We start from the raw sequence: 26,695 nt of genomic DNA on the forward strand, positions 1-26,695 counted from the left end.
CTAAGCTAACCTTCATTCCTTGATATCTGTTGTTTTGAAAACTATTTTTCAAGAGGATGTTTTTCTGGGTTTTGTAGGTTTTTTTTTTTTTTTTTAATGTCAGTTTGGTAAATCTTGGCCAGGGTAGAAGTGTAAGAAGTTCTGTTTAACAACCACAATTTATTAGTTCCCAAATGCTGCTTTAACAAATTATTATAAATTAGTAGCGTAAAAGAACATGAATTCCTTCTCTTATATTTCTAGAGGTCTAAAATCGAGGTGTTGGCAGGACTGTTTGTTCAGCAGACTTTAGAGAATGTTTCCCTTCAATCTCCTCTAGTAGAAGCTCCCTGCATTTCTTTGCTCATGGCTCCTTTCTTTGTCTGCAGAGTGCTTTACTCCAGCCGCTGTTAACCATTTTCACATCTCCTTTTCCTGACTTTGAGCCTCCTGCCTCCCTCCTTTAGGCAAGCATACTCAGATAATTCAGTGTAATCTCTCCATCTGAAGATCTTAAACTTAATCACATCTGCAAAGTTCCTTTTATCATATAAGGTACATATATCCAGAGATTAAGACAAGGACATCTTTGAGGAGGGTTATTCAGTTTACTATACATGTCAAATTCATTTCAAGATAATTGCAGAGCTAACATAGGTATTTCATAGGCATTTATACCTTATCTCCAGTTTTTCTGAATAATTATTTTTTTATATTTATGTTATTACTACTTTTTAAATTAAAAATATCCAGTAAATGTTTATTACATGGAAAAATGTTATGATCCACAGGACAGAATATGTTCTGCAGTTTACTTTGAATGAACCTATGTTGAAATATGTTTAGATAGTGTGACAAATTATAAGGTAAATAAATAATAATTTTTAAAAATATGGGCCAAAGGAATCATTTATGTTAAAATTTTTGAGCCAAATTCTGATGTTTAAAGATAAAATGTGAGGTTTTTTAGAATAGCAAGTGAAGATATTGGAGATCTCCTTATTCAACTTAAAGATCTGCATATTTTAGTAGCTAATATACCTTGGTATTTTCTCAAATATAACATCAAATTAAGTCCTCTCAAGGAAAGTGGTTTGAGACATAGGACTAATAGGAATAACTATTGCAATAGTTTTAACCAGCCACATTTCATTGTAATAAAATTTTTTATGTAATTGGCAAATTTGTGCTTTATAAGAATTAATTATTTCATGGTATTTCTTTATAGCACTATGGTCAAGATTTGGAATCTAGAGTTGGAAAGACCTGTGTTTAAAGCCCTTTAATCTGAGGTAAGACTCTTTACCTCTTGTGAGTTAATAGAATATGGGTTTGTGCTCCCAGTTGTTTAAACAGAGATCTTAAAACCTTTGTAATTTCTTAAGTAATAGCACTAGGAACACATTTTGTTCTATTGAGGTGACTCTTGGTGGGCTCCTGGATGGCTCTTGGATGGGAGCTAGTCACCAGAAAGACAAACCATGATTGGAAACTTGGGATTTTTAGTACTGTCCCCATCCTCCAAAGAAGGGAATGGGGCTAGAAATGTACTTAATAGTTGATTACACCTAAATGAAGAAGACTCTATAAAATTCCAAGAGAAGGGGATTCTGGGAGCTTCCAGGTTGATGAATACATCTATATACAGGGTGATGTAGGCCAACTTCACAAGGCCAAAAACTCCTGGGTTTGGGACCCTCCCAGATTATGTGTTATTTAATCTGACTGTTCATTTGTATCATCTGTCATTTACTAAACTGGTAAATGTAAATAAATGTTTCTCTGACCAGTGTGAGCTGTTCTAGCAAATTAATATAACCCAAGGAGAATACCATCAAAAACTCCAATTTGTAGCCAAGTTGGATGAAAGTTGTGGGTAAACTTGTGACCTATTGCTTCCAGTTAGTATCTAAGGTGTGATGGGAATGAGCTCTTGCAGTATCCGATGCCATTTCCAGGTAGAAAGTGTCGGAACTGAATTAAATTTTAGGACGCCCAGCTGAAACCATGAATTGCTTTGGTGTGGGAAATCCCGCCTCCCCCCAGCACACATACATTTGGTGGCAAGTACTTAGTGGCAAGTACTTAGGATATAAAAATGAAGTGTTAGTAATAAAATATTCTGTGTTAAAGGCTTATATGTCAATTACATCTCAATAAAAATAAAGTAACGTAAAGGAGAAGCATGCAGTAGGGGTTTTTTCAGTATACCTCTCCATATTGCTTTACCTAGATTGTATTGTCTACTTCATAGGGTTGCTTTCAGATTAAATGAAGTAATATGTGTAGAGTACTGAGTGCTTTAGTTATGCATAGTTGTGTTAGTGCTTAGTGGCAAGTACTAGGATATAAAAATGTTAGTTGCTGCAGTACTATTTTAATGGACTGAATAGTTTTAGACTTTTGATGAGAGAAGAGAAAGCATTCAATTTTTGTTAAATCATTATGGAATATGCTTAGTGTATTAATGTTTACCTCAGTGGAAGTAATCTGAGACCTTGAAGTTAAATTTTGAAAATTTTAAAGATTAACTGACAGACCTGCTTAATGTTCCCTATGCATTAGCTTGTATAATCAGGAGAGAAAACAAGAAAAATGGTTGTCTGACATTTTAAAACTTTAACCAATTCTGTAACTGTGATTAGATATCTATCTAGAAGTGAAACATCATTACTTGGTATTTATTGCAAACAAAACAAAAATAAACAAACAAAAAAACTGCAAAGATTAATTTTCTATAAATGTCCATATTTGCGCATTGTTTATTCATTAACTATTTTTTGCAAAATTGTTTAGGATCAAACATGTACTGTAAACACAAGGACATATAACATTATTGATAACTATTTATATGTATATACATACATTTAAATATAAAGAAAAAAGTTAAATAGCCTGTTCAAATTAAATTGTTTAGAAAATAGATTAGTAATTTCACTGATAACTAAATTGTATTCAAAATTTAAGCAAGAAGCAGAACTACAGAGAGTAAAAAAAAAAGCTCTTTTTGAGAGTTTATAACAGAAATATATAACCATAGCAATTTAAAAGAAAACAGAGTAATTTAAATTTCAGTAAGTATGATATAAAAATTACTCTCAAGATTCTTCTTAAAGCCATCACTAAATTGTACCATGTCATAGAATAATATATGACACTAAAATTTCTCTTAAGCCATGTCAGAAAGCGATGGAAAACAAGAGAAGGCAGAAAATAGAAAAAAGATCAAGTTTGATTTTTTTTTTTAACTCTTGCCTTATCTTTTTGATTGAAAACATATCTCCTGTACATCTCACGCAAGTGGACTTGTCCCCAAGTAAATAAATATGCTCTTTAAATATGTGCCTTTGAAAATACAGGTTAAGGTTCATGCTGTTCTTTGTCTCATTGCCAACAATATATTGTATTGATATAGTGCTTGGTATTTTTTGCTTAAAGATATTTCCAAACACCTAATTTATTAAATCACTACACACAACTTTTTTTAATTGAAAATGTCCTATATATCAGACACTCCATATAAGAAAAGATTATAGCAGTAAAGAAACCTAACCAGTCTTTTGCTCTCATTTTGCTCTTGAGAGTGAAAAGTACCATAATAAAGAAATAATATAAAACCTTAATGTAATATGTGCTGTGATCACAATAAGGCAGAAGCAGGTGACAGAGAATGTCTAGGATGCACTTCTTATGTGATAGACAAGGAATTGGCAGGACTCAGAGTTTTTACTCAAATAGTGTTTTGTTTTTCTATCAAATATGTTTGTCTTTGTAGATTTTCCAGAAGGATCATATTATCTCTGGTCCCTGAAGAGATGGCTTCACCCACTGACTTAAGAATTGATGCTATGTTTGAGCATTTATGTAATACTTAATTCTAAAGTTGCTGTTTTCAAATGCACTGCCATATCTTTGGTAAAAGCCCTGCTATAACATGTGCCATGTGGATTATCATTTTGTATATAAGAAGCCATGAGAATGTTTGGAACACTGAGGGAATTTGCACAATTACTTCTGCCAGATAATTTATTTCCTAACATTCATTTCCATTTTTGCATTAATATCCAGTAAAATAAAGCAAAACTTCATTGTCACCTAATGTCTCCCACCAAGTTAATGTCAAAATTAGACCTCTTGATTACTATGCAATGTTTTTCCTGGGTTATAACAATTTCTTTTTAAAATTTTATTGCAGTATAGTTGACTTTCAAGGTTGTGTTTCTTTCAGTTGTACAGCAAAGTGAATCAGTTAAATGTGTGTATGTATGCATATGTGTGTGTGTGTGTGTGTGTGTGTATGTATATATCTCCATGTGTCACTGCAGAATATTGAATAGATTTTCCTGTGCTATACAGTATATTGTCACTTATCCATTCCATACTTGTGAAGTATGTATATTTAAATTTCATTTTTGAAAGAGATTACTGTTAGCCAATTGGTCAGCTCGTGTAGCATTGATCATTAGTGATATTAAGTATTCCAGTCCAGGAATGGATTTTTTGTTTTTGTTTTTGTTTGTTTTATTTTAATCTTCTCTAGTTATTTCCAGCAATATTATACTTTTTAATTTTTTAAAATTTTCATTGCCAAATGATGTCTTAAAATTGAAGTATAGTTGATTTACAGTTTTGTGCCAATTTCTGCTGTACAGAAAAGTGACCCAGGCATACATTTATCTGTATTTTTTTCTTATATTATCTTCCATCATGTTCTGTCCCAAGGTATTGCATATAGTTCCCTGGGCTAGACAGCAAGACCTCCTTGCCTATCCTTTCTAAATGTAAGAGTTTGATTCTGCTCACCCCAAACTCCCAGTCTATTCTATTCCCTCCCTTGACCCCTTCGCATCCACAAGTCTGTTCTCTATGTCTGTGAGTCTGTTTCCATTTTGTGCCATATTTTAGGTTCCGGATATAACTGATATCATATGGTGTTTGTCTTTCTCTTTCTGACTTACCTAGTGTGAGAATCTCTACTTGCATCCATGTTCCTACAAATGGCATTAATCCCTTCTTTTTTTTTTTTTGTTTTTTTGTTTTGTTTTGTTTTTTTTTGTTTTTGTCTTTTTGTCGTTGTTGCTATTTCTTGGGCCGCTCCCGTGGCATATGGAGGTTCCCAGGCTAGGGGTCAAATCGGAGCTGTAGCCACCGGCCTACGCCAGAGCCACAGCAACTCGGGATCCGAGCCGCGTCTGCAACCTACACCACAGCTCACGGCAACGCCGGATCGTTAACCCACTGAGCAAGGGCAGGGACCGAACCCACAACCTCATGGTTCCTAGTCGGATTCGTTAACCACTGTGCCACGACGGGAACTCCAATCCCTTCTTTTTTATGGCTGAGTAGTATTCCATTGTATACATGTACCATATCTTAACCCATTCATCTGTTGAGGGACATATACGTTGTTTCCAGGTCTTGGACATTGTGAATGGGGTTGCAAAAAACATAGGAGTGCATGTATCCTTTTAAATTATAGTTTTGTCTGGATATAGTCCCAGGAGTAGGATTGCTGCATCATATGGTAGTTCTAGTTTTAGTTTTCTGAGGAAATTCCATACTGTTTTCCATAGTGGTATACCAAATTACAGTCCCACCAACAGTGTAGGAGAGTTCCCTTTTCTCTGCATCCCCTCCAGCATTTGTTATTTATAGACTTATTCATGTTGGACATTCTGACTGATGTGAGGTGGTACCTTGTTGTAGTTTTGATTTGCATTTCTATAATTAGTGATGTTGAGCAGCTTTTCATGTGCTTATTGCATATCTGTATGTCTTTGTAGAAATATCTGTTTAGGTGTTCTGCCCATTTTTTGGTTGGGTTATTCATTTTTTTTTTTTGTTACTGTAGAGTTGTATAAATTGTTTGTATATTTTAGAGATTAAGCCCCTGTTGGTTGCATCCTTTGCCAAGATTTTTCCCATTCTTTGGGTTGCCTTTTTTTATGGTTTCCACATTGGTTTATTTATTCATTTTTTTGGTAAGATTTTTATTTTTTTAAATTATAATTGATTTACAATGTTCTGTCAGTTTCTGCTGTAGAGCAAAGTGACCCAGTCACACATACATATACACATTCTTTTTCGTGCATTATCTTCCACCATGTTCCATCACAAGTGACTAGGTATAGTTTCCTGTGCTATACAGCAGATCTCATTGCTTATCCACTTCAAATGCAATAGTTTACATCTACTAACCCCAAACTCCCAATCCATCCCACTCCCTCCCCCTTTCCCTTGCAATCACAAGTCTGTTCTCTAAGTCCATGAGTTTGTTTCTTTTCTGTAAAAAGGTTCATTTGTGCTGTTTATTAGATTCCAGATATAAGTGATATCATATGGTATTTGTCTTTTTCTTTCTGACTTACTTCACTTAGTATGAGAGTCTCTAGTTCCATCCATGTTGCTGCAAATGGCATTATTTTGTTCTGTTTTATGGCTGAGTCATAGTCCATTGTGTATATATACCACATTTTCTTAATCCATTAATCTGCTGATGGACATTTAGGTTGTTTCCATGTCTAAGCTATTGTGAATAGTGCTGCAGTGAATATACGGGCACATGTATCTTTTTCAGTGAAAGTATTGTCAGGATACATGCCCAGGAGTGGGGTTGCTAGGTCAGATGGTAGTTCTATATTTGGTTTTCTGAGGTACCTCCATACTGTTTTCCAAATAGTTGTACCAATTTACATTCCCACCAACAGTGAAGGAGGGTACACTTTTCTCCACACCCTCTCCACCACTTGTTTGTTGACTTGTTAATGATGGCTATTATGAATGGTGTAAGGTGGTACCTCATTGTAGTTTTGATTTGCATTTCTCGAATAATTAGTGATGTTGATCATTTTTTCATGTCCCTGATGGCAACATGTATATCTTCTTTAGAAAAATGTCTGTTTAGGTCTTCTGCCCATTTTTCATTGTGTTGTTTGGTTTTTGCTGCTGGCTTACACAAGTAGTTTGTATATTTTAGAGATTAAGCCCTTGTCAGTTGCATCATTTGAAACTGCTATTTATTTACTTATTTACTTTTGTCTTTTTAGGACTGTACCTGTGGCATATGGAAGTTCTCAGGCTAAGCGTTGAATTGGAGGTGTAGCTGCCATATCTATGATCTTTACCACAGCTCATGGCAATGCCAGAGCCTTAACTCACTGAGCAAGGCCAGCCATCAAACCCTCATCTTCATGGATACTAGTCAGGTTTGTTACTACTGAGCCACAACGGAAACTCCCCATTGTTTTATTTTTGTTTTTATTGTGATTATTCTAGGAGGTGTTCAGATAACATATTGCTCTAATTTATGTCAAAGAACGTTCTGCCTATTTTTTCCTCTAGGAGTTTTATAGTATCTGGCCTTATGTTTAGGTCTTTAATGCATTTTGAGTTTGTTTTCATGTATGGTGTTAGAGAATGTTCTAATTTCATTCTTTTACATGTAGCTGTCCAGTTTCCCAGTGCCGCTTATTGAAGAGGCTGTCTTTCCTCCACTGTATGATCATGCCTCCTTTGTTGTGTATTAGTTGGCCATAGGTGCTTGGTTTTATTTCTGGGTTTTCTATCCTGTTACACTGATCTGTATTTCTGTTTTTGTGTGTGTGTGTGCCAGTACAATACTATTTTGATTACTGTAGCTTTGTGGTATAGTCTGAAGTCAAGAAGCCTAATTCTTCCAGTTTTGTTTCTCTTTTTCAATATTTCTCTGGCTAATCGGGGTCTTTTGTGTTTCCATACAAATTTTGAAATATTTTATTCTTGGTCTTTTGCCGCATCCAGTGTTGCAGGGAAACAGAGAATCCTGGAAGAGGGATGTTACGGTATAACAAAACACAGAAGACTCTTACATTTAGAAAGTGGGGGACAAGGAGGCACTCTGTTCCTTAGAACAAAGGCACCCCCAGGCTTTAGCCCACATGACTTTTATTAAGGAAGGTGATGAGATTATTATTAGTGGGATTAAGGAAGGTGACAAGATTAGTTTGCAGGAACAGGCATAGATAATAATAAGGTTATCTTCTTAGTGACATCAAAGGGAGTATCCTTAGGATATATTGCAGCTGTTTATAGAATAACATGGTTAATGCATAAGTCCTTTATCTTGTCTTTGAAGGAGACTCTGTACTTTAGAACTCTGTGTCCATAATCCATAGATATTTGCTTTCTGCAGAGTTCATCTGTTCTATGGTCTCCAACAATCTTTGAAGAATGTCATTGTTAATTTGACAGGGATTGCATTAAATAAGTAGATTGCCTTGGGTAATATAGTCATTTTGACAATATTACCTCTTCCAGTCGGAAAGCATGATATATCTTTCCATCTGTTTCATCTTTGATGTCTATCATAAGTGTCTTATAGTTTTGAATATAGGCTTTTGGTCCCTTTAGGTAGGTTTATTCTTAGGTATTTTACTCTTTTTAATGCAATGGTAAATGGGAATGTTTCCCTAAGTTCTCTTTCCCATCTTTCTTTGTTAGTATATAGAAATGCAGTTTATTTTGTGTATTAATTTTGTATCCTGCCACCTTGCCAAATTCATTGATGAGCTCTAACAGTTTTCTGGTAGCGTCTTTAGGATTTTCTAGGTATAGTATCCTGTCATCTGCAAAGTGATAGTTTTACAGATATAACAATTTCTAAAGATAACTTGATCGTCTGATAAAAAGCCATTACTTTAAACCACATGCTATATACATTTCATTGCCTCTAAGTTACTCTTGGTGCTAAGATATGCTGTTACCTGTAAAATAGATGCTGCCAATTAAACTGTAATTCAGTGTTTATTGTCACCTAGATTCAGCTTGTATACTTTTATATTGAAAGACCTTTCCTAGACTTAATTAACTATAGGTTTTTATCTTTTATAAATCTCATACATGCATTTAAACAGAGTGTAATTGAAGTAAATTGCTTGAGTTGTTCCTGAAAACTTTATATAGGCTATAAGTTTTCTAGAAATTTTTAAATCCAGTCATTAATAACTTGAAGATGACACAGCATTTCTTCAAACCTTACACAAGAGAATTAAAATCTTTTAGTAATGTGCCCTTAAGACAACTTTGTAATTATGAAGATCTAGCTTACTTTTAAATACCATGTCAGGAGTTTTGCTAAACATTCTCTGACTCAGTGTCTTTACTGATGATGTCTAAGAGTTTAAAAGAATGCTCCAAAATTATTCCTGGGCCTTCCTACAAACAATTGGCATCCTTCCTGTGTTTTTGATGTGGTATTTTGATGGTTGCTCATGTACAGGCAGTGACACTTGTGACATAGTCACTAACTGGCTGACTGCTGTTTGGTAACATTATTGATTTCAGCATACATCCATCGCAAAGATTAAATGCAAAGTTAAAATGCAAAAATAAAATCAGTGTCTTGTGATTTTTGAAACAATCATATAGTAAGTATATTGTTTTTGTAGTTCCACAAGTTAAATTAACAAAGATCTTTCGTGAAGCTCTTTTTCTAAAATAAAATAAATTACTAATTTGTCCCTGGTATAAAATTTGTCCAAGGTATAAAATTACTAGTGAAATTTGCATTTTCTAGAGAAAAATTTACTGTGCTTATTTACTTCTTCCCTATCTTCTTCTTTTTTTTTTTTTAATCTGTGAAAGTTTTAGAAAACAAAATCTTCAGTAGCAACTATTATAGCTAACTGTATTTCAGTCTGGGATAAACTTCCTTGGCAAAAGAAGCTTTGTTTAGCATTTTCTTTTTCTTTTTTTTTTCTTTTTATTTATTTATTTATTTTTGGTCATGCTCACAGCATGTGGAAATTCCAGGGCCAGGGGGAAGAACCCTTGGCACCACAGTAGCGACAACACCACATCTTTAACCCAGGAGCCACCACGGACTCCAAATGAACATTCTTGAGCCTATATTGGACCCCAGGAATTCAGAAGGAACAATGGAAGGTGTGAGAGTAATACCCAAAGTCTTGAGGTTCTTGGGAAACACTCGTGTGTGTACATGACTGAATTTGCTGAGTTCACAAGGAGGATGCATTCACTCTGGACGGCTGGAAATCCCAGATGACTGCTCACATCTTGAGTGGCTTCTTAGGCAGTGGAGAGAGAAATGGACAGCCGGCTCATTGTGGGACCACTCATTAGCAAGGCTTGAAGAGGAATTTCATTGCTTTTCCTATCTGGGCTTTCTGATCATGATGGCATCTGGAATAACCAGGCTGATGCAGAAGTGAAAAGAAATTGATGTGATCAGAGGTTCAGTGGATTCAGATGTCTGAGAACCTACCTTTATAGCCATAGCATTTTCTTTGCTAGAGCTTTTGAAGCAATAAAGAAGATGAAGTGTTCTAGGATATACGGAAATTCAGCTGAAGTCAACTGAATTTGGTAAGACTGCTTCATTATGTTTCAACCCTCTAGAAGATGTATGTGAAAAGCAGTCAACCATAGCCAAATCCATAGTTCTTCTTTTGCTAATTGTTCCTTTTTGCTCAGTACATCTTAGTGAATAAATACCCTTGGGAAAGGCAGCCCATGCCCTTGGCCCCCTTCCTCTTCTCAGTTAATGGTAGATTAGGTTCATCAGATTTCAGTTACATATTATTTCCACCATAGTCTGAAATTTGAAAGCAGGTATATGTTGAAGTTTAGATGTCCCTATAAAATGTCACATGGCAGACTGACTAGCTAACTGCCAATGGGTAAAACCCCAAACACAAAAACCTCACCAAAAAACTGTCATTTCTTCTTCTTTGTAGTTTAAATTCATGATCACTCCTGTGTATTGAGTGTGGTGCTATGTTCTTTTTAAAATAACACCTAAAAGCAATGATATCTTAACCAGAATTGCTGTTACTAGTTTACAGTGTGAATTAGAGCAGTTATATATTAAGAAATATCTGACTCAATTTTAAAATGTTCAAATCCAATCTTCTACCCAAATCTTCTCCTACTTCGGTCTTATCCATTTCAGTTAATTGTCACTGGATCTTTATAATGTAAAATAAAAGGCTTGGTCTCATCTTTGACCTCCTTGTTTCTCTAAATCTTCACAGTCATCCTATAGAAAATCATGTGGACTCTGCATTAAAAACACATTTGAATATTTCGTGTCATCCTCTTATTATCACATTTGTCCAAACCACCATCTTCTCTTGTGTATATTATTGTAGTAACTTATTAAAAAGTCTCATTATTTCCACCTTGCTCTTTTTTAGTGTATTCCCACCAGAATCCCTCCAATAATCCTAATAAAATTTCATTTGCTTAAAGCCCACCAAATACTTCTTTTCTAACTCAGAGTAAGATTCAAAATCTTGAGGATAGCCTACAACAACCTGATGACGCTTGTGCCCAACTCTCATTCCCAATTACTTCTTCAAATTTTGTGTCCCCATTTTATTTAACTTTTTCCACATCATTTATTCCCATGTAATATCTTTATATGTTACTGTTATAAGGTCCACAGGACAATAAATATAGCTGGTTTTGTCACTATTATGGTCCCTTTAGGTTGAATAGTGACTGTTGCATGATAAACATATAGTAGTTGCTGAACAAATGAATTTATTTTTTTAAAGCCTAGCATATCCTTTCCTTAGATAAATATCAAATATAAGATGCTAGGTGAACACATACTCAAAGGAAGAGCAATTATTTGCCTGTTCCATCTTATACTTGTCTAGTGCATCTATTTTCATGAGGATATAAAATAGTTTACATTTAGAATCCGAGTGTGTGAGTCAAGCTTCCATGTCCCTGAAAGTTCCTCCTTGATCTTATTTAATATCTTTATTTTAAAAAATTAATTACACAAATAATGTAGTATTGCAGTGGTTTTAAAAACATAATAAGAATGGTATATTTTAAGCTAAGTCCATGTGGATCACCATGCTCTTTTCTCCTCATCCTTGTAAGAATTTGGCTTCTTGTATCCTTTTAGTAGAAAGTAAAAATATTATTTATATATCCAAATACATGGATGGGAAATATATAAACATTTTAGTGTAGGCTTTTGTTTTTATTTTTATCTGTTAAATATATGTTCAGTCTGTCTATGCTAACTCACATAGCTGAAGTTGATCCTTTATAGATGCTATATATTATTCCATCAAACTATTTGGTGGGTATGTAAGCTGCTACAACCACTGTGGAGAACAGTATGGAGGTACCTTAGAAAACCATATATAGAACTACCATATGACCCAGCAATCCCACTCTTGGGCATATATCCAGACAAAACTTTCCTTAAAAAAGACGCATGCACCTGCATGTTCATTGCAGCACTATTCACAATAGCCAAGACATGGAATCAACCCAAATGTCCACTGACAGATGACTGGATTAGGAAGATGTGGTATATATACATAGTGGAATACTATTTAGCCATAAAAATGAACAAAATAATGCCTTTTGCAGCAACATGGATCGAACTAGAGACTCTCATACTGAGTGAAGTAAGTCAGAAAGACAAATACCATATGATATCACTTATATCTAGAATCTGATAGACAGCACAAATGAGCCTTTCTAAGGAAAAGAAAATCATGGACTTGGAGAATAGACTTGTGGTTGCCAAGGGGTGGGGGAGGGAGTGGGATGGACTGGGAACTTGGGGATAATAGATGCAGACTCTTGCCTTTGGGATGGATTAGCAGTGGGATCCTGCTGTGTAGCAATGGAAACTCTTGTGTAGTCACTTATGATGGAACATGTAATGTGAGAAAAAAGAATGTATACGTGTATGTGTAACTGGGTCACCATTGCTGTACAGTAGGAAAAATAATAATGAAAGGTTTAAAAAAGTTAGCTTTAACTTTTTTTAAAAAATTTTCAACTGTGGTTGTTTCAGTTTTTAATTTTGGCAAGCAAGTCTTTATTGAACACCTTAAAATGTCTCCATTATGCTTATGTGAATTTGCTTTTTCTTAGATATTTAATATTAAAATTGCTGAATCACAGTATATGTACATTTTAAGGGTTAACGTATATTGCCAAATTCCTCATCAAATTTCCTCTACTACTTTATAAACTTATCAAGAATGAAAGAAATTTCATTTCCTCACAATTTGTCAATGTGTTGCTGCCATAATATTATTGCTTTTTTCATTTTTTTCTGATTTAATGAATGATAAAGTAACATGATTTCTATAAATTTAAATTCCTATGATTACTGCTCATTAGTCAGTTTTCGTATATGTATATAATAGGTCATTTGAGTTTCCTTTTTTTTTTTTTTTTTTTTGTCTTTTTGAATTTTTCTAGGGCCACGCTCACAGCATATGGAGGCTCCCAGGCTAGGGTTCTAATTGGAGCTGTAGCTGCAGGCCTATGCCACAGCTCACGGCAACGCCAGATCCTTAATGCACTGAGCGAGTCCAGGGATTGAACCCTCAACCTCATGGTTCCTAGTCGGATTCGTTTACCACTGAGCCATGACAGGAACTCTGACTTTCCTCTTTTATATACTGCTTATTCATATTCGTTGTGACTTTCATTTTACGTTTATTGTCATGTTTTACCAATTATGCATATAGGTAATAAGTTACATACCTAAACAGTATATCTTTTAAGAGTGTTTTTCCTACTTTTAAAATCAAAACATACATTTGCTATCATTTATCAATCTTTTCTTTTGACATATTCATATATGGTAAAATCCATTTTTTAATGAAAAAAATGGTGGCAAAAAATCAAGGTAGTGATAATATCAAATAAGAGCACACAGATATGAAATGTTCTAGTTATACTATTGATGAATTCAGGGATTATTTTTAAATGCAAGTGACTTTTTGTATGTTTTAAATATTACACAGTATTTAAGGAAAAAAACCTCACTGTCTTCACTTTTTTTTCCATTTCAGTTTTCAGTTTTTCAACCACCTTTTAATTTTCACTGTTTTCTTTATGCACCTTGATGTAAAATAATGTTCACATCCTGTTTGATTTTTCTCCCTGTCTCTGCCATGAGAACATTCTTTCTGTGTTGGCTTCTCCAGGAAACTAGTCTTGATACTCTTTTATTTACTCTATTATTCTAAGAACAAATATACTTTTGTCTTACTTCCTGTTGTTTCTTTTAGCATTTGATAGTTAGAAAACAGAAGCAAAGGTACTGAACTACAGTGAACAGATTTTGAACTCAAATCAAATAAGTTATTTTGTGCCTTATGAGTATTTAACACAAAAGATTGATTCTTCCTACCCTTGGAAGGTTTACTTTTCCATCAATATAAAATTAGTCCTGTCTCTCCCATTTCTGTTTTATCTGCATATTAACTGCCTAGGAACTGTATTTATGACTTTTGCTCTCCATCGGGTCACTCAAGTTAGTTTCATTAAAGCAAAATAAGTGTTCTCAGGTAGTAATCTCTTGAAAGACAAAAGGTATGCCTTGCAGTTTTCTTTGTTCAGTGCCTGTGACAGCATTATGGTGGTGAGGATTTTCCTTAATTTCTACTTCATCAAAGTAAATGGTTGTTATTAAGTCGCCAGAATTTTCTCCTCTCCTTCTACTGTGGTATACTCAAATACCAAGATATCTATTCTTACTTTTACTGGAAAATATTCTGAATTCTGAAAGGTAATACTTTTAAATCTCATTGCTACCTTTATGAATTTAATACTAACGTAGCGTGTAAGGATGTCAGAGAAAAGACTTTATGAATGTCGAATAGCTTTATCCAATATTTATGAACTCTATTGTGTTGGGATTCCCATGGAATTATTCAGCCATCAGACTGCCCTAAAAACAATATTTATGCTAGTTTAAAATCCCAAACTCAATACAGTACAAATTCAAATACTCCTCTTTTTGTGAGGAGCCATATAAATAAAATTATTTTCAATATCTTTGGAACTTATCCATATGAAAAAAAGATAAGAGCACACATTTCTTGTATTTCAACTTACTTAAATACCCAGAACAAAATTGTTATATTTAATGGAAGGGATTTCTATTAATAAAAATAGAATGGAAGTTCCATTGTGGTGCAGTGGGTTAAGGATCTAGCATTGCCACAGCTGTTATGCAGCACAGATTTGATCTCTGGCCCAGGAACTTCTACATGCCATAAGTGTGTCCAGAAAAATCCAGCATAATTCTAAGGTGGAGAGAAACCCATGAATGTCCAGAAGGGAACAATATGTGAGAAGGATTCTAGGAAATGTATGAAGGGAATTAATCATTTCTTCTGTATTCCATATTTTCTCTTTTAAAGAAATTTGTCTTTACTACTCATTCCCCACTTCACCTGGTGGGTCATAAAAATGACATAGTTTTATTTTATGAACTAAACAATCTACCTAGAGATAATTTCACCAGTGCTACAGATGCAGCATGGAAGAGTGGTGATCAGTATTTAGTATGCATTAAAATAACCTGAAAAGCTTATTTGTAAAGACACAGATTTCTAATTGTCACCTCAGAGGTTCTTCTAATTTGGTAAATCTGGGGCTAGGTCTGATAATTTTCATCTTTAATAGATTCTCAGGCGATGCTGCTGTTACCAGTCCAGGAACCCCACTGGCAATCACTGATGTTGATAAATACTGAGCTTGGGCAAGGATAATAAGATTCTCATTACTAAAAATTTGGAATTGGCTAATGTTACCAGTTATCTTTTTGTAAAGTCTATGAATTTGGGGCTGAAGTGGCCAGGTTGAATCATGTGAAATTGGAAAAGTTATTTTGTACAGAAAGGAATAAATCGTATATTCATCAAGCAGAGAACAAAGACACAAAAAGACAGTATAGCTTCAGAAGAAAGAGAAATGAATAAATCAGCTTTTTGGATAGTTTTCTAATTTCTTGTTCCAAAGACTTGCTTGTCTGGTTGCAGTTTTTATTGTTGGGTTCTGAAAGATGCCCTTTGTAACTTTATAATATATGCCTACTTTTTAAAAATCATTTAACAAAATTAGGAACTGCAAGGCATAGAAACTCATTTAACAAAATTATTGCTGAATGAAACTAAAGAATTTATATATTTTTGGACTGACCTTATAAAGAGAATCATTTATCACATATGTATAATAACAGAGACATAAGCTCTGCTCATATTTATCTCAACTCTGGCAGAAGACCAAAGGTCTTTGCTGATTACCCTGCCTAAAACAGCCAGGGGCAGTATATAGATTTGTGTGTTTATATTTTGAATGAGAACAGGGAACTTAGTTTGGTTTGTTACTATATTCCCTATAACTGAAACAGTGATGAATGAATGAATGGATGGATAAAGGATAATACACTTTTAGTTTAAGTAGGATACACAGTACCTTCTTTTTTTTTTTGAGAAATATTACTTCTTAAAAATGTTGGCTAAGCCTGTAGTTAGTTGGTTTCAGTGTTACACAATTCCTGAAATGTTAATCGCATTTTCAATTTTCTCAGGGTTCTAAGAGAGTGCACCAGATGTTACGTAGCAGGTAACAACAGATCAGAATGATCAGGCCAGAGTTTCACAGGTATTAACTGCAGGGATTATCTATGTCACAATTACCTCAATAAGTTAGAAAAAACACGGTAGAAATCTATGGCATTAGTAGCTTTGTACACATATCGACCAGTTGCAAAATCTCAGTGGCAACAGATAGCTTTTAATCTCATGCTCATGGGACTGTAGTTTGGCAAAGATGACTCCATTTCATGCTGCCAGTCCACATGCGTGTTGGCAAGGTTCTGCTCCATAAATGTGTGTGCTGAGTTGCTAGGCTAGTGGGGCAGAAGCCAAGTGGGGGATGATTTTCTTCTAGTATCCGTCAGGAGTTCTGCAAGGGGCTGGCGGCAATATGTGGATGCTCAATAGGCATAGACCTATTTCTTTAATGCTGTTACTCATGTCACATCCCATGGGTCAAAAGAAATGATATGGCCATACCAAACTTTTATGGAGTGAAGAAATATACTCCCTATGAGGAGGTCACAGGTGAATAAATTTTTGTTGAAAATATTCCAATCTGATCCAGGAACATGGAATCTACTTCAAGTACTTTTGGTTTAAAAAAAAGTTACTAAAATGACTAAAAAAACCCAAGGCAAAATGACTCCCTTGATTAGTCATAGACTAAACCAGAGCTGGAACTGAGATTCTTCTGAGAAGTGTTTTTCGGTGACATGTGTCTCCTATCCCCAGTTGCAATGAAGGATTTTAACATATATGGGGTTTTTAGTTAGCGTTTTACTAGGAATACAAATCAACTCTAGTAATAGAAAGGAAATTTATTCTGGAGATTGGTTATGGAAGTGTTGAAAGGATATAAAGAGTAGAAGGGAAAAAGGTAGTGTTGTATAGAGAAGTAAAAAAGAAAAAGATGTGATATATAAATATCAAAAGCTGTAAAAGTCCTTGTGCTGGAGGAGTCCATGAGCTTATGCTGATGCTTAGTTGTTGGAAACTGTTTTAGTTGCTGTTTTTGTTTTTTTTTTTCTTTTTTTTTTTATTACTCAAATGAATTTATCACATCTGTAGTTGTATAATGATCATAACAATCCAGTTTCACAGGATTTCCATCCCACAGCCCAAGCACATCCCCCCACCCCCCAAACTGTCTCCTCCGGAGACCATAAGTTTTTCAATGTCTGTGAGTCAGCATCTGATCTGCAAAGAAGTTTAATCTGTCCTTTTTTCAGATTCCACATGTCAGTGAAAGCATTGGATGTTGGTGTCTCATTGTATGGCTGACTTCACTTAGCATGATAGTTTCTAGGTCCATCCATGTTGCTACAAATGCTGGTATTTCGTTCTTTTTGATGGCTGAGTAATATTCCATTGTGTATATGTACCACATCTTCTTGATTCACTCCTCTGTTGATGGACATTTAGGTTATTTCCATGTCTTGGCTATTGAAAAGAGTGCTGCAATGAACATTGGAGTACATGTGTCTTTGCGAGTCGTGGTTTTCTCTGGATAGATGCCCAGGAGTGGGATCGCTGGATCAAATGGTAGTTCTATGTTTAGTTTTCTGAGGCATCTCCATACCGCTTTCCACAGTGGTTGCACCAATTTACAATCCCACCAAGAGTGTACTAGGGTTCCTTTTTCTCCACACCCTCTCTAGCACTTATTGTTTGTAGACTTTTGGGTGATGGCCATTCTGGCTGGTGTAAGGTGGTATCTCATCGTGGTTTTGATTTGCATTTCTCTAATAATGAGTGACGCTGAACATCTTTTCATGTGTTTCTCGGCCATCTGTATGTAGTTGCTGTTTTATCCAACAAAAAATTGGATAAATCTCAACCAAGATTGAATCTGAAAAGTTGATCTCCTATGCCAGATTGCTTAAGTCCAACCTCATATCCCTTCTCTGCATCTCTAGCAATTTTCAACAGCTACCGAACTGTAGGAACCAGAAGCTAGAAGCTTCTTTCTTCCTCCTACTTTTTGACTGTCTGTTTGACCTACAAATGATAAGCACTCATCAAAAAGCCGGCTATCAAAAGAGACCTGGGATATATGTGTTGACTCCAAAACTCCTAAACTATACAGCAGAGCCAGAAAGTGTAGCGTTTGGAATGCCAGAAGAAAATAGACAAATGAACTACACAAAGACTTTTATCTTTTGGCTGGAGGAACAGGAAGGGATTCTTAAGGCAAGAGAAGTGGCAAAATATGAAAGTGGTAACATCTTTTGCCCTCTCAGCCGTTTGAACAAGGTTAAAAAACAAAACAAAACACAAAGTTCAGAGAATTCAGTTTATGAGTTGAGCTATAAGGTCCTAGGAATGATCCCTGTTATTTGAGGTCAGCACAGTACTCTGCCTGAAATACAGCATTAGCAAATATTTCAAGGACTGGCAATGTGTCTGAGGACAGATATGCCTCAATGCCTAGAAAATAACTGCAAATTAGAAAAATTATACTAGAAAGGTCATGACACATGTGAGATACTACCAACCTTCATATTCTCTACAAAAACGTTGGAAGAACAGGGATTATAGCAGAGAATTTTTTTGTTTAAACTCATGAATGTTGAAAGCCAGTGTAGATTAATGTTTAATGTGAAACAGTGTTGAAACAGCATGATGAAATCTGAGACAGTTTACAAGACTACAGACCTTAAGAGATGGAATGAAACTAGTCAATCTAAGTTTTACATATTTTGATCCACAAAAGAAATATATGTTATGATGGATAACATATGCAAATATACACATGCACCTTAAAAAAAAGTTTCATGAATCAACACTTGCACTATGTGATGCACTTTGAAATTTTATAAATTATCTATTCTATACTATTTTATAAAAGAATGCTGGTTGTGACCCATTTAATTGATTTCATGCCCACTAATGGGGGGGGGGAATAATTCCTTTTAAGCATGAAAAACACTGATTATATCCAATTCTTGCCCTACGGTTAAAAAAACTGAGACTCAGTTTGATCAATAACTACCAGTTTCCTAATGTACCTTATGAACACAATTGCATCATGTTGTTTTCAGTCATAAAGTCCTTAAGAAGTGAGGCAATAGTTAAATTGTATTCAATGGCCCAAGATTTTTCATTTATATTCTTAGCAAATGTTTCACAGTGATTACAATTATGTATTTGAACCACACTTTTTTATAGGTTTATTTTATCTCTGCAATGAAATTGTTAGCCCTTTGAGGACAGAACTGTCTCTAGTAATTCTCTTTATCTCCTGCAGTAATAAAATGATTACAAGCAAAAAATTCTAGGTTTCAAAAAAAGTATATTTAATTGAATAATAGAGAAATAATTACAAAGAAGTTTTAAAATTCATACATCTTTGAGTGATAGCTGACAGGCTTGTGCAATCTTTCCAGCTTTCTGAACAACATGGAAAACCCAACATTTCATTTCTTTATGTTCAATATATACTGTTGGCACAGTGACTCAAAATGTTCTTGTTTTTTAATCCATTAGTATTAACCAAAAGCTTCTTTTAGGTTTATAAGAACAGAATTTGGACTAGGCAAGTCTTCAGACAGAATGGTCAGCTAACAGTTCCTCAAATTCGTAGACTGCTGATAAACTTTAACTGCCTAATAGTTATCCAAGGTTTGGGTTCTGCTAAAGTGTTTAGATGCCATGAAGAAAACAAACAGGTAGACTGGTTTTATGTGAAAGGGAAGAAAACAGTCTCCACAAAGACTTGCAATTCTGCCTTTCTGTCAGGTAGAATTTTTATGGCTTTGGCATAAACCCTTGGAAAGATTAGATTTTAATAGAAATGCCAATGTAGTTTTAAATATAGCACCCGTAGGCTGTGCTTGTATTACAAGGAAATTCAGTGTCCCTCACGGCAACCAGTTATTGGAAATCTCAATGGTGGTGTCCCATTCAATGTTTAGCAATTTGAAAATCTTTCTTTTGATAAGAAATGTATTTGCCACAAGTTAAATTTGTCAATATGGAATTTTAAAAATAGCTATTATCATTTTAGGCCTGCATATTTAAAACTACTGCTTTATAAATATAAATTTTAAAGTTCATACGTATGGTAAAATATATTTATTACCTATGAGATGTAATTGTTCATATCCTGTCAGCATGTTGTAATACAAAGAATATTCTGAAAAAGAAAACATGATTATTAGAACTAAATTTTACATTATCTGTGAGATATTGGCAAGTAACTTCAATTTAGGCCTCAGTCTTCTGTCAGCAAAGTAGAATAATTATGACATTTTAAAATCATTATTGTGAAAGTCAAATGAGATGTGAGATGTGTTTTAAGCATAGAAGGTGGTTTAACAAGGTATGTATTTTTATATATTTTTAAATTTTAAAGAATATAATCATAATTTATATAAATACTGTAATACATTATAAAACTAGAAAATATAAAAATTAGAGGGATCACTAATTATATGAAAAACATACAAATTCTTTAAATATTGCTAATTCCTTTTTTTTATGTAATCATTCTTTTTTTTTTCTTTTTCTGCTGCACTTGTGGCATATGGAAGTTCCCAGGCCAGGGACTGAATTTGACAGGCAGCTGTGACCTATATACCACAGCTGTAACAATGATGGATCGTTAACCACTGTATTGGGGATTGAATCTGTGCCTTTGCAAAGACAACACTAGATCCCCTTCTTATATATTAAAGTTACATCTAACTTTTTGTTTTGTCATCAGCATAGATACCTTTGTAAAAAGGTATACATATGCATATTATTATATATACACATATGTGTATACACACATATAATTATTTCATTAAGAAAATACCTGAATTAATTGACCTTAGTAAAAATATTTGCAGTCAGATGCCATCTATAGCTTTGTGCCAACTTTTGATCCTTAGGTACTTAGTTAGTTACAAGTCCTGGGTATTTATCACTTAAAAAATATATTTGCTACTTTGGTAGTTAAAAAATAATATTGATCCTTCAATAAATGTGTAACTAATAACTAAGAAAGTTAAATATTTCAAAATAATTATTCAGTATTCCATTATTCATTTTTCTGTTGCAGAAATTATCTCTTTTTAAATTAATTTGTATGCACTCTTCATTATTTGCTGAGCCTTAGTTTTCATATTTAGAACATGGGTAGAATAATAATTCAGGGATGGACTTTTTTTTGTGATGATTAAATGTAATATAACTAGAGTTTGGAGATACTTATTAATAGAATATTAAAGTATAGCTACAAGAAATAGAATTGTAGGTTGAATTACTCTGTTACACAGCCCATGTTCTTTTCAAAATAGACCTATATAAAACAAATAACAGCAGTTACTATATATCTTCTTATAAATTTTTCCATTTTTCTTCCCTGGAAATTGATCCAACCAATAACTGTTTATTAATCTCCATGTAGGCTACTCATATTCATAGGAGCTAAGACTTTAAGAGAAAACATGTGCTCTTTAACCTTTAAAATACATACACATAGCTTATGTGTCTCTTTAATATTATTACAAATCTATTATTAAATATTCTTCTATGGGTAAATGTGTAAACAAATTGTGATACATCTATACAATAAAATACTACTCAGTAATAAGAAAAAGCAAACTATGGGGACATGTAACAACTTGAATAATCTCTAGGGCATTGTGCTGAATGAAAGAAGCCAATTTCAAGGTTATGTATTGTGAGTCCACTCATTCTGGAAATTATGAAATTGTGGTGATAAGAAACAGATCAGTGGTGGTTAAGGGTTGGTGTTGTGGGGAAGATGTGACAACAAAGTATAGCAAGAGGAATTTTGTTTGGAATAAGGGAATATTACTGTATCCTGATCATGGTGGTTATGCATCTATACATGTAATACAATTTTATAGAAATACATATCCATACAATGAATGACTATAAAACCTAGATAAATTTAAATAGATCTGTAGTTTATTTTATAGTATCATTCCAACATCATTTTCCTGTTTTTTTAAATTTTCGTATGATTGATATATAACATTGTGTTTTAGGTGTACTACATAAAGATTCAATATTTGCATATATTATAAAATGATCACCACAGTAAGTCTGTTTAGCATCTATCACATACAGAGTAACAAATTTATTCTTCCTATAATGATAACTTGTAAAATCTGCTCTCTTAGCAGCTTTCAAATATGTATTCACCATGCTATACATTATACCTCTGTGACATTTATTTCCTAACTGTGCTGTGATCCTCTTTATACATTTCACCCCTTGCCCCACTTGCCTCTGGCAACTACTAATATATATTCACCATGCTGTACATTATACCTATGTGACATTTATTTCCTAACTGTGCTTTGATCCCCTTTATACATTTCACCCCTTGCCCCACTTGCCTCTGGCAACTACTAATATTGCCTCTGTACCTTTGAGCTTGTTTCTCTTTTGTTTTATTTTTTGAATTCCACATGTAAGAGAGATCATATGGTATTTGTCTTTCTCCGTCTGATTTATTTCACTTAGTGTGATGCCCTCAACTCCGTTTATCCATTAGTGGACACTTGGGTTGTTTCCATATCTTGGCTATTGTAAATACTGTTGTGATTATCACAGAGGTGCATAAATATTTTTTGAGCTAGTGTTTTCATTTTCTTCAGATAAATACCCAGAAGTAGAATTGCTAGATTATATGGTAATTCCATTTTTAACTTTTTTGAGGCATCTCCGTATTGTTTTCCACAGTGGCTGCACTTATTTACATTCCTACCAACAGTGCACAAGAGTTCCCTTTTCTTCATATCCTTCTAAAGTTTTCTTGTGTGTTGTCATTTTGATAATAGCCATTGTTTTTTGTGTTTTATGCAGTGTTTTTTCATCAGTGTCTTATTGTTTTCAGTGTATAGGTCTTTCACCTTTTTGGTGAAATACCTCAGTATTTTTATTCTGTTTCCTGGTTTTGACAGTTGTACTTTAGTTATGTAAAATTTTATCTTTAGGGGAAGCTGGGTGCAGGATGCATGAGAATGCTTTGCACAACATCTGCAATTTCTTTGTAAATTATTTTTAAGTCAGTAACTGAATAATTCATAGATACTGTTCTATGCACTTATACAGCTTTCAAGAGTGTTACAATTGATGATGACTATTTTGTAGTTAATTCCAATAAGACAGGAACCATGAATAAATTTTCACTACTTTATTTCCAACACTTAGAACATTTTCTGGAATAGAGAAGGCACTTAGTAAATGCTTGCTAAATGTATAAATTGATACAAAAAAAATTATCACGTAGGTGTAGCTGAAGTATCAAGCTATTTGCATATTAGTGGAATTTTAGATTGTTTCCAGCATCTGCCAGTACAAATGTTGTCACTACAAATAACATCTTCATTTATACAGTTATCTCCCAGTCTTTATGGATTTTCTGTTTTCTTTAAGAATCGGTTTTTAAGAATGAGATGACTAGGTTTAAAATATGTAATTTTCTTTAGAGCGTGAAATTCTTTTTTATCAATTTACTTTCTTAAATATAATTTACTATAATCATTTTATTGAAACTGTCTCATCTCCTATTTTATCTTGAAATCATTCTTTATATGAGTCTTAAAATATATCTGCTATTCAGCTATTTTTTTCAATTCCTTACCCAAATCTGAATCTCATTTCAGCACCATACATCATGATAAAAGACATGATGAGGAGCTCTGGCATGAAGATTACATTGCTGTGTTTGTGTTTCTGCGTGTTTGCTCCTGTATAGCACATATGGGTCAGGAACTAGACAGATAACAGTAAAATTCCTTTATGAAGTAAACTTTAGGAATATTTCAATTGAACTATATATTAAACAATTTACTTTGTGTATTTGCTTACATAGTGTTGTTAACACTGACAAGTTCAAATTTAAAATTCTGAGTAAGTCCTAAGTATGAATGTTTTTGGTGGTATTAATTAAAATGTAGAGGCATTGTCTATTTTAGATAATTCACTAACCAAGTGTCAACAAGATTAGGAAAATATTGTTCTTTTCAGCATTTGCTCTTTTTTCTACATTGCCTAACTGCTTAAATTAGAATTTTTACATCATTTAGTATATTCCCTTTGCCAAAGAAAGCTTGCTGTGTAAATCAGTGCTTTAACATTCTTAGCAATTTTATGAAGAATCTGGTGTATAGTTGAAAAATTTAACTTTAAAGCCAGATTATATTTTTTTTAAAAACAAATATACCAATTTTTACCTTCTAGTAAAACCATTCTTTTTTTCTTTTATTTCCTTTCTTTTCTTTTCTTTTCCTTTTTTTTTTTTTTTCCTTTTTAGGGCCACACCCGCAGCATATAGAGGTTCCCAGGTTAGGGGTCAAATTGGAGCTATAGCTGCCGGCCTACACCACAGCCATTGCAACGCAAGATCGGACCCATATCTGTGACCTACACCACAGCTCATGGCAAGGCCAGATCCTTAACCCACTAAGGCTAGGGCTTGAACCCACAACCTCACAGTTCCTAGTTGATTCGTTTCCACTCTGCCACAATGGGAATTCCTAAAACCATTCTTAATTGAATATGTTTTACATTAATTATAAAAACCTTTAATTATTGAGACTTTATTAACATCAGGAGTAAAATTGACTGGAAATTGTATTTAGCTTTGTGAGTCATGACCCTGCAGCGTCCAAGGTGATTTTTGTGGCCAGAACATTTCAATTAGTACCTTAAAGTGATAGATAGGCACACCAAAATGAATTTCCTAGTAACATATATTAATCCAGAAAGCAGATTTTAAGAGTTAAAGTTGATTTGTTTTATAATAACATTGTGTAAGAATTTCCTTTTATAAAAAATTCATTATTCATTTTAATGAGATTTTATGGAAAGTAAATTTAAAATCTATTTAGTTTCTAAATAGTCTATAGAAGATCCACCATTTGTCATTTATGTTAGAAAGATATTTAAAGAACAGTCGACTATTGGATAGCAGTCATGGAGTAGTTAAAAATTAAGCTCATTCACTTAGAGCATCAGGTTTGGAGGCAGTCTGGGCAGGCAAGATATATTTATTCAATGATAAAGTGCCCCAAAATGGGTTTACTAACTATATTCTCAATGTATGTACAACATTTAATGTTACAAAATGAGTCCAAAACTCATAGATTACTGTGGGAAATCATGATAATTATCTGCTCATTCTTAGCAAATCAGTGATTGTCAGTCTGTTAATGAATTACCTCAATTGATCAACATTGATAATTTCTTGCCACTTACTGTTTCTAATTCTGACAATTGGTCTTTCCAAATGTGCATTATTCTTCCAAATAAATACTACTAGTAGTATCTGTGGATAAACTTAAATTAATTGGTATAACAGTTATTATGCACTGTAATTAATGAAATTAAAATAGTGTCTCAAAACTTTTCTCTTTGGTTACATATTAGTTGTCATTTTTCTGTATGTAAAATGTGATATTAATTAAGTCTGAAAGGGATGACAGTATTATTTCGAAACAGTGTAACTAGAAGTATGTTACCTTGTAAGAAAGGTTTTATTAAATGGATAGTTTCTTCCTTACCAGATTTTCCCACTCAAAAAAAAAAAAAAAAAGACAAAAAAAACCTAAGGCATTTTGTTGTCTTATGAATTTAACTTTAAAGCAACTCAGGACCTGTGTACCTCACTGCTAAATTATATTTACTTCTGTTTAAGGGTAAATAGTTTTATCCTTTTGGATACCTGGGATTATGACAATTTTAAATTGCTCCTGCCTTACATAAAATTTGAGTAATACTGCTTATAATCTGACTGCCTTAGAGAGATATTATGAAGAAGGTTGATGAGTTACTTATAAGGACTTCTAAGCTTCATGGAAAAAAATCTTCACACACACACACACACACACACACACATATATATTTGGTATTATAAAAATTGTTTAGCATTAAGTATGGTATAAAAGATGTGATGCTGGTAAAGTACTATAATGTTAAACTCTACATCTGTCATCTTAAACTTGTCCTTCTCTTTGAGGTCAGCTCTCCCTGGTTGTCAGGAAGTCATCCCACTGTGCCAGCAGCGTTTGTTCTCAATAAACTCTTTTCACCCCACTAAGAATCCGGAAATTCTTCTTCTGACCCTTGTGCACAGTGCACAGACCAAGACAATTGCAACTTTGGTTTGCCTCAAGGCCATGGAATTCAGTGTTCCTCTGCCTAGAATACTTTTTACTGAGTATTTCAGGTCTCTGTGTGAAAGTCATTCCTAAGAGGTTCAGTCCTTGACTAGGCTATATAAGAGATGTCACCATCAAGCAGTCATTTATTATTTATTAACTTATTATTCTAATCAGATTAATTGGCATCTGATTTTTTTGCATTATTTGTTGATTTTT

At 33.8% G+C, this 26,695-nt stretch overlaps 1 long non-coding RNA gene across 5 annotated transcripts in view; it reads left to right on the top strand.

Annotated features, from left to right (window-relative positions):
- Nucleotides 1-26,695, top strand: part of LOC110257033 (uncharacterized) — a 499,783-nt gene that overhangs the window by 63,063 nt on the left and 410,025 nt on the right. For 3 of the 5 annotated variants that reach the window (XR_014829230.1, XR_014829228.1, XR_014829229.1), the window contains exon 2: nt 1,208-1,271. This is a non-coding gene — a long non-coding RNA (uncharacterized LOC110257033). Of the gene's footprint in view, nt 1-1,207; nt 1,272-3,754; nt 11,155-26,695 lie in introns of those variants that run through there. The other 2 variants (XR_002339189.2, XR_002339190.2) reach the window with 2 other exon arrangements.

The sequence above is a fragment of the Sus scrofa genome, chromosome 15 (assembly GCF_054392235.1).
Source record: "Sus scrofa isolate SSC_HxYL_T2T_F1_AM1 chromosome 15, Sscrofa_HxYL_maternal_Yorkshire_Landrace_v2.0, whole genome shotgun sequence".
NCBI classification, from domain to species: Eukaryota; Metazoa; Chordata; class Mammalia; order Artiodactyla; family Suidae; genus Sus; species Sus scrofa.